Source organism: Schistocerca gregaria, chromosome 8 (assembly GCF_023897955.1).
Source record: "Schistocerca gregaria isolate iqSchGreg1 chromosome 8, iqSchGreg1.2, whole genome shotgun sequence".
In the NCBI taxonomy this organism is placed as follows: domain Eukaryota; kingdom Metazoa; phylum Arthropoda; class Insecta; order Orthoptera; family Acrididae; genus Schistocerca; species Schistocerca gregaria.
The window spans coordinates 156,377,460-156,383,392 of NC_064927.1; the positions used below are offsets into that span (position 1 = coordinate 156,377,460).

The window sequence follows — 5,933 nt, forward strand, 5'->3', positions numbered from 1 at the left end:
TCTTTAGAAAGTGTCTTCTAATTTGGGTGAATTTTTGTCCGAATCCGAGTTTGGTTAACGTTTGCAGGAGATATCGGTGGCTGATCCTGTCGAAATCCTTCTGGAAGTCAACAGAAATCAATGCCGCGGTCGTTCTGTTGGCGGCGTGCGCAATCACGTCTCTGTATGCACAGGCGGCGTTGAATATGCTCCTGCCGAGCACTGCACACGTTTGCCACGGCTTGATCGCCTTCATTAACGCAGTCTTGATGTTATTTGCGAGGCATTTCGCGGCAAACTTGTAATCTGCATTCAGCAGAGTTATGGGCCTGAACTCTTTGATGTGTTTCGCTGCCTGTGTTTTTGGGAGGAGGATTACCGTCCCTTCCAAAAAAGGAGTCCGGTACTGCTGTTCCATTTAGGTTTTCGTTCAAAATTTCTGTCAGGTGTCTTCCTACTTGGTCTCAGAGCTGGCTGTAGAATTCCTTGGGGATGCCGTCGGCTCTTGGTGCTCTGCCGTTTGCGCTGCCTTTGAGGATGGGTGTCACCTCATCCTCCGTCACGTTTTCGGTCAGTAGCGCCCGATCTTGGTTGGTCAAGAGCCGACGGTCTCCAGCAGGATGTCTGCCGTTTCGGCATCGTCCGTCTCTTCGCTTCTGAAGAGCTTTTCGAAGTGGTTTTCCACGTGGTCCACCATTTCCCGCTTTGTGGACAGCTTGTTTCCGTCCTTATCGAGGAATTCGGAGATAACCTTGCTGTTTGCCCTTTGCCTTTCCCTGACTAAATGGTGCAGTGTGGCACGCTCATCCTCGATGACGCCGTGCGTTTGACTGCGAGCGATGACGCTTTCCATTCGCTGCCGTTTCATGTTGAGCAGACGTGCTTTTAATCTTCCCACGCGCGTCAGGTACTGTGGGTCGTCAGCTGGGGCGTTCATGCGTCCTTAAGTCAGAGTGCGTAGAAGTCTGATGTGCTTTTCTTCCAGTATGCTTTTTCCGCGCTGTATCTGATCAGTGCTCTTCTGATCGCTGGCTTGGCAAGTTCTGTCCGCCACTCTATAGTGGAGTTGTATGCGTGACATCTTTCTGAGCATTTCCCTACTGTCTCGGAGATTTCCGACCGTAGTTTCTCGTCTTTGAGGTGTTTGACGTTTAGTTTCCATCTCGCCTTTTGTCCTGCGGTCTTTCTTCTCGGCAGATGGATTTTGGTTTCATACGCGCAGTGATCAGAGAAAATCACTGGACAGACCTCTACGTATGATACAGAGGCGGCCAATTCTCTGCTCCGTACACCCTGTGTAATCTGCTTTTCCCCCTGTTGTAGTGAAAAGTGAACTCTGTGTTCTCTCTGTTGAGCAGACGCCACGAGTCGTCAAGTTTTAGACGCCTTATGAGCTCTTGCAGCTCCACGCATAGATTCGGTACCGGGATCTAATCTTCTGGTGCAGCTACGCAGTTAAAATCTCCTCCTAGCACAATATTGGTGTCATTGTGCGGGAGGAGTTCGCAAATGCGTTCGTTGAAATATTGTCCTCTCGCCCTCTCGTTTTCTGAACGCTACGGTGGGTAGACTTTTATGAACACCGTTCCCGGTATCTCAACTGCGATCCCGCTTCCATCTACCATCAGTTTTGGCTCCCCCGTCTCTATTTCTTCTCTTATCATAATCGCTGTCCCCCGTCGGGTTTCGGGGTCGATGTTGCTGATAACTTTGTATGCGAGTACCTCTTCTATTTGTGTCGTTACCACCTCCTGCAGGAGAACTACGTCTGCGACTTTATGCTGCAAGAATTCTGATAGAGCGTCCAATTTAACTGAAGAGCTCATTATATTGACATTGCATGAGGGGATCGTGTGCGTTGTTTTACTGTGCATTTAGAATGAGGGTCGTCGGGCGCTTTGGTGGGGCGGGTCGGGTGTGTGCTGTGGCCGGTCAGGCCTCGGGTTAGCTGGTGTGCGTCACGGTTTTTGCGGGTGGTGCGTCTGATGATTCTCCATCAGATGTCTCCATCCGTTCTGCGTTATCGTGGCTCCTCCTGGCGCCTTTCCTTTTCGGTTTTGTCGGCTTTTGCCGCTCTGTGTTGGTGTCCTTCCTCTCGTCGTCCGACTCTATGAGTATGCGCGCAGTTTTGTTAACAGATTTCTTGATGCTGGCCTCGCGCATCTCGCTAAACGTTTGTAGCGCGTTGCTGCTGGGTCCGGCCGTCTGGCTGGCCACAGCTGCTTCCTGGACGGGGGCGTCGACCACCGCCACCCTCTGCCGCAGGAACACAGTTAAGTGAAGATATTGAACAGTGAATGGAAAGTACAAGAAGAGAGAGGAAGGTGATAATGAGACGGAGAAAAGTGGGGAGGAGACGTGAAATGGAGTACTGTTCGCGTGGGCGCGTGTGTGTGTGTCAGAGAGAGGAGTTGAGATGATGATAAAGAAGAAGATGACGATGTGGTATTTTGTGTGTTGTTTTACATGATTTTTTGTACTATCAGGTTACCACTATTTATCTTCACATCAAGTAAGTGCTCATTGCAGGCTATATCTAGCCCACAGTGCAATGTATGACTATCGAAGTAGATTTTGTATGAAAACTTTAAGTTTTCCAGGTTTTTCAGGAACATACAACGTTAAAACTTAACCTAAGCTATTAATTAAAATAATGTAGATCTTTTAGTTTATTTCTTTTTCAAGAGAATTGCCAGATTTTTATGGTTTATGCAGTCATGTTAGCACTGAATAGGGGAACATGGAGGAATTTTATAAGGGGGCTATGCTCCAGACTGAACGCTGAAAGGCATAATCAGTCTTAAACGATGAGGATGATATACAGTCATTTATACAGGCCGTCGAGAGTAAAGTTAAGTCCTATGGGTACGGCGCATGGTACCCTCGAACCTGTCTAAAGAAGAAAAAGCTTACCAATCTTCGTTAATATTTTTCGAACGCCTTTAAGAACGCTTGAAAGAATAATTTCGACATAAGAAGTTCAGTTTTATTAGGTATTATGTCATTTAGCTGTAACTATAGTACCTCTAAGAAGGTTCTCACCGAAGTGAGTAGTTGAAATCTAACATTAGCAATCGGTAATGACCCCTTCCCAATCCTTCCAGGTTTAGACATTTCGTATAACGGTGTTTAATGGGTCTGACATGAAAAAAACACTTCAGCGATCGCTATCTGAACAAACAACTTGCGCTCTGGTAGAGTAAAAAAGGGTAGGATGTAGAATGATTACAGAGGAACCGTATAGGGAATCTTATTACATCTGATTACCCCAACAATCTGAATACCTGTTGCCAACGTGATAACAGTATATCGGAAAAGGCAATAACAGAAGCCGATATGGCACTAAAGAACGGCTTTTATTGGAATATAAAAGTTTACAGATTTTAATTTGCGTTCCCAGTAGATATAGTAGCTCCCAAAATACCTTCCACTTTCTCCCGAGAGTCATCCCCTCCACAGCAGGGATCAATGGGCGATAGTTGGCAGTCTGCCTCACGAGCATTGCATGAAATGAAAATGGCTTATGTTTATCTCAGCAGGATTTATCCCGACCCATACCTTTCCAGTAGAGGTATTACGACAAATTTTTCTTCACGAAGTTAAAATTTACGCCCAACGTGGGGCTCGAACCCACGACCCTGAGATTAAGAGTCTCATGCTGTACCGACTGAGCTAGCCGGGCTACATTTACCAACGAACACACTTCAGTTATTAATTCGTAAGATAGCATAGTTAGCTTGCATATAACTGTCGTCCTTCTCATAGATAAGAGTTATTTCTTCTACGTCTCGTCTGTTCTGTTCTATTAAGCGCAAAACCAAGTTAAATATTTCCCAAATGAATCAGCGTACGTTCACTAGTGCACTCTCCTCCGGCCATCACACTTCCACTCCAGTTTCCCTTCCCGACGGCGGACAGCTGTAATTACGGAGCTGCCCTTGGTCCTCCAGTACACCTATTACGTACGTTCTAAAAAATAATGAAGTAAATAGAATAAGCAGCAAGGCCTGTAAGACTAGTCAGACAATTTCATATCTAGCGATGCTATTTAATTGATGGCAATAATATTAACGGTTGTTTTCCAATAAAGGTAGCATAGCATTTCGGGTCAGGAGAGAGTTTTAGTATTTTTTCTGGGTGTGAAATCCTCAAGCATGAAAACCACTTTAAACCGTGGACAAATGTTGATGGCACTATGGTATCACGTTTGATGAAAGAATGTCGTTAATGCACAATTAATCGATATCGGTGCGACATTGTCTTTTATTCGATAACAGCACTACGTAACAACAATTTCACACATAAAATTTGTATGTGACTATATTTTATGTTACTAGACAGACAGTCTTCAATAGAAATTATAAGATTTAACAGCATTTCAGTTCTTAAGGCATAACACCACGGATGAACGCTGGAGGAGCCTGAACTGCATGGTTCCAGCAACCTACAGCTCCTTTATAACAGCGAACCATTTAGAACTGCAGCTAAGACGGAAAATGATATGAAATCGTCTGCTTACCCGATTGTACCGTTTCAAACCTATCAAAAATTTAAAGTATTTGTTGAAAGCATAGATGTCTCAGTATTTTGATCTGAAATTCTAAAGTGACCAATTGATTCCTCTCTTCTACTCACTTTCTTCCTTGTAAACCTAATGCATTTACAGATGTTATCGCCTCTACTAACAAGAAAACATCACCAACTAAACGTAGTATTTTAAGAAGAAAAAAGCACTGTTGTAAGATACCATCCCAAGTAATCGACCCCGTGTGGAAATTTGGGGCATAATTTAGATTTTACGCAGATATGATGACTTAAACGTTCCGCTTCTAAACATGCCCGCCCCAATGCAATCGCTTAATGCCCATGTCCGAAGTACTGTATTGTACTGTACACTACAGTAAGACGTTTGCGAATTACAGTTTTGACGCTGGTACCATGCTTCGTTCAATGTGTCACAGTGGGGCGGTTTCTAACACGTGGTTTGTGCCAGAGATCTCTCGGCTTTGAATATTATTATCACGCAGGGAAAGAAAGGAGGGAGACGACGCTATAGACTTAGTCTGCACATTGTTTCGAAGCCGGAGTGAGCAGAGCCTGCCGCTATCTCAAACAGTCCAGAACATCAGAAGACGATTGCTTCTTCTTCATTATTTCTATCGTGTGCACACAACAGCTGTTTTAAACACTAAAAATTGCAGTTCTTGCACGAATAACAGTGTCAGCAAGGCAATTTCGAACATTTTCTGTTCTTTAATGCGTAGTAGTTCTAGCAATGCGACACATTTGGCCTCGTTAATGAAACTTGTAATTTGCTGATATATTTAGAATAACCAAAGAGAGAAGGAAGCGACGTGTAAGGATGCTTTCGTAATCCATGAAATTCCACTTTTATTGTGCCTCTATCAATAGCAAATGAAGATGGAACTCCGAAACCAATACTTGTTTTCTTACTACTACTGTGTTTTCAGCTTTCAATTCGTATACACATCATTTTAATGTTCACGTTTGCAAAACAACTTACTTACGTGTCCCTCGCTAGACCATACCCGTGTGCAATAAGGAGGAAGGAAGCTATTCTTGCTATCGTACCTTGTATATGTGTACCAAAAGGAAATATTATTTAAATGTCAAAGAAACAGAATTGCGTAGAGGTATACCTCCATGCAAAATAGAATTCTTGTTTTATTATTTATTTTATTATTTTTTATTATTGTACTATCTTCTCACTTTGAAATCCTACCCATGATGCGTCATTAAATGTGTGAGGGATACTAGCAGTTTACACACACACACACACACACACACACACACACACACACACACACACACACAAAGACGCTCCGAAGTAGAGGCGTTTGCGATATGGAAGGCAATGAAAAATACAGGAAACAATAATCGTAAACAGCGCCAAGCACTATTCATACGTACAAAAGATTATATTGCTTTAATGG

The 5,933-nt window shown here is 43.7% G+C and overlaps 1 non-coding gene across 1 annotated transcript; it reads right to left on the reverse strand.

Moving 5' to 3' along the window:
• Window positions 1-3,588: 3,588 nt before the first annotated feature.
• Window positions 3,589-3,661, reverse strand: Trnak-cuu (transfer RNA lysine (anticodon CUU)). Its single transcript has one exon. It is a non-coding gene; the product is annotated as a tRNA-Lys (tRNA).
• Window positions 3,662-5,933: the final 2,272 nt, after the last annotated feature.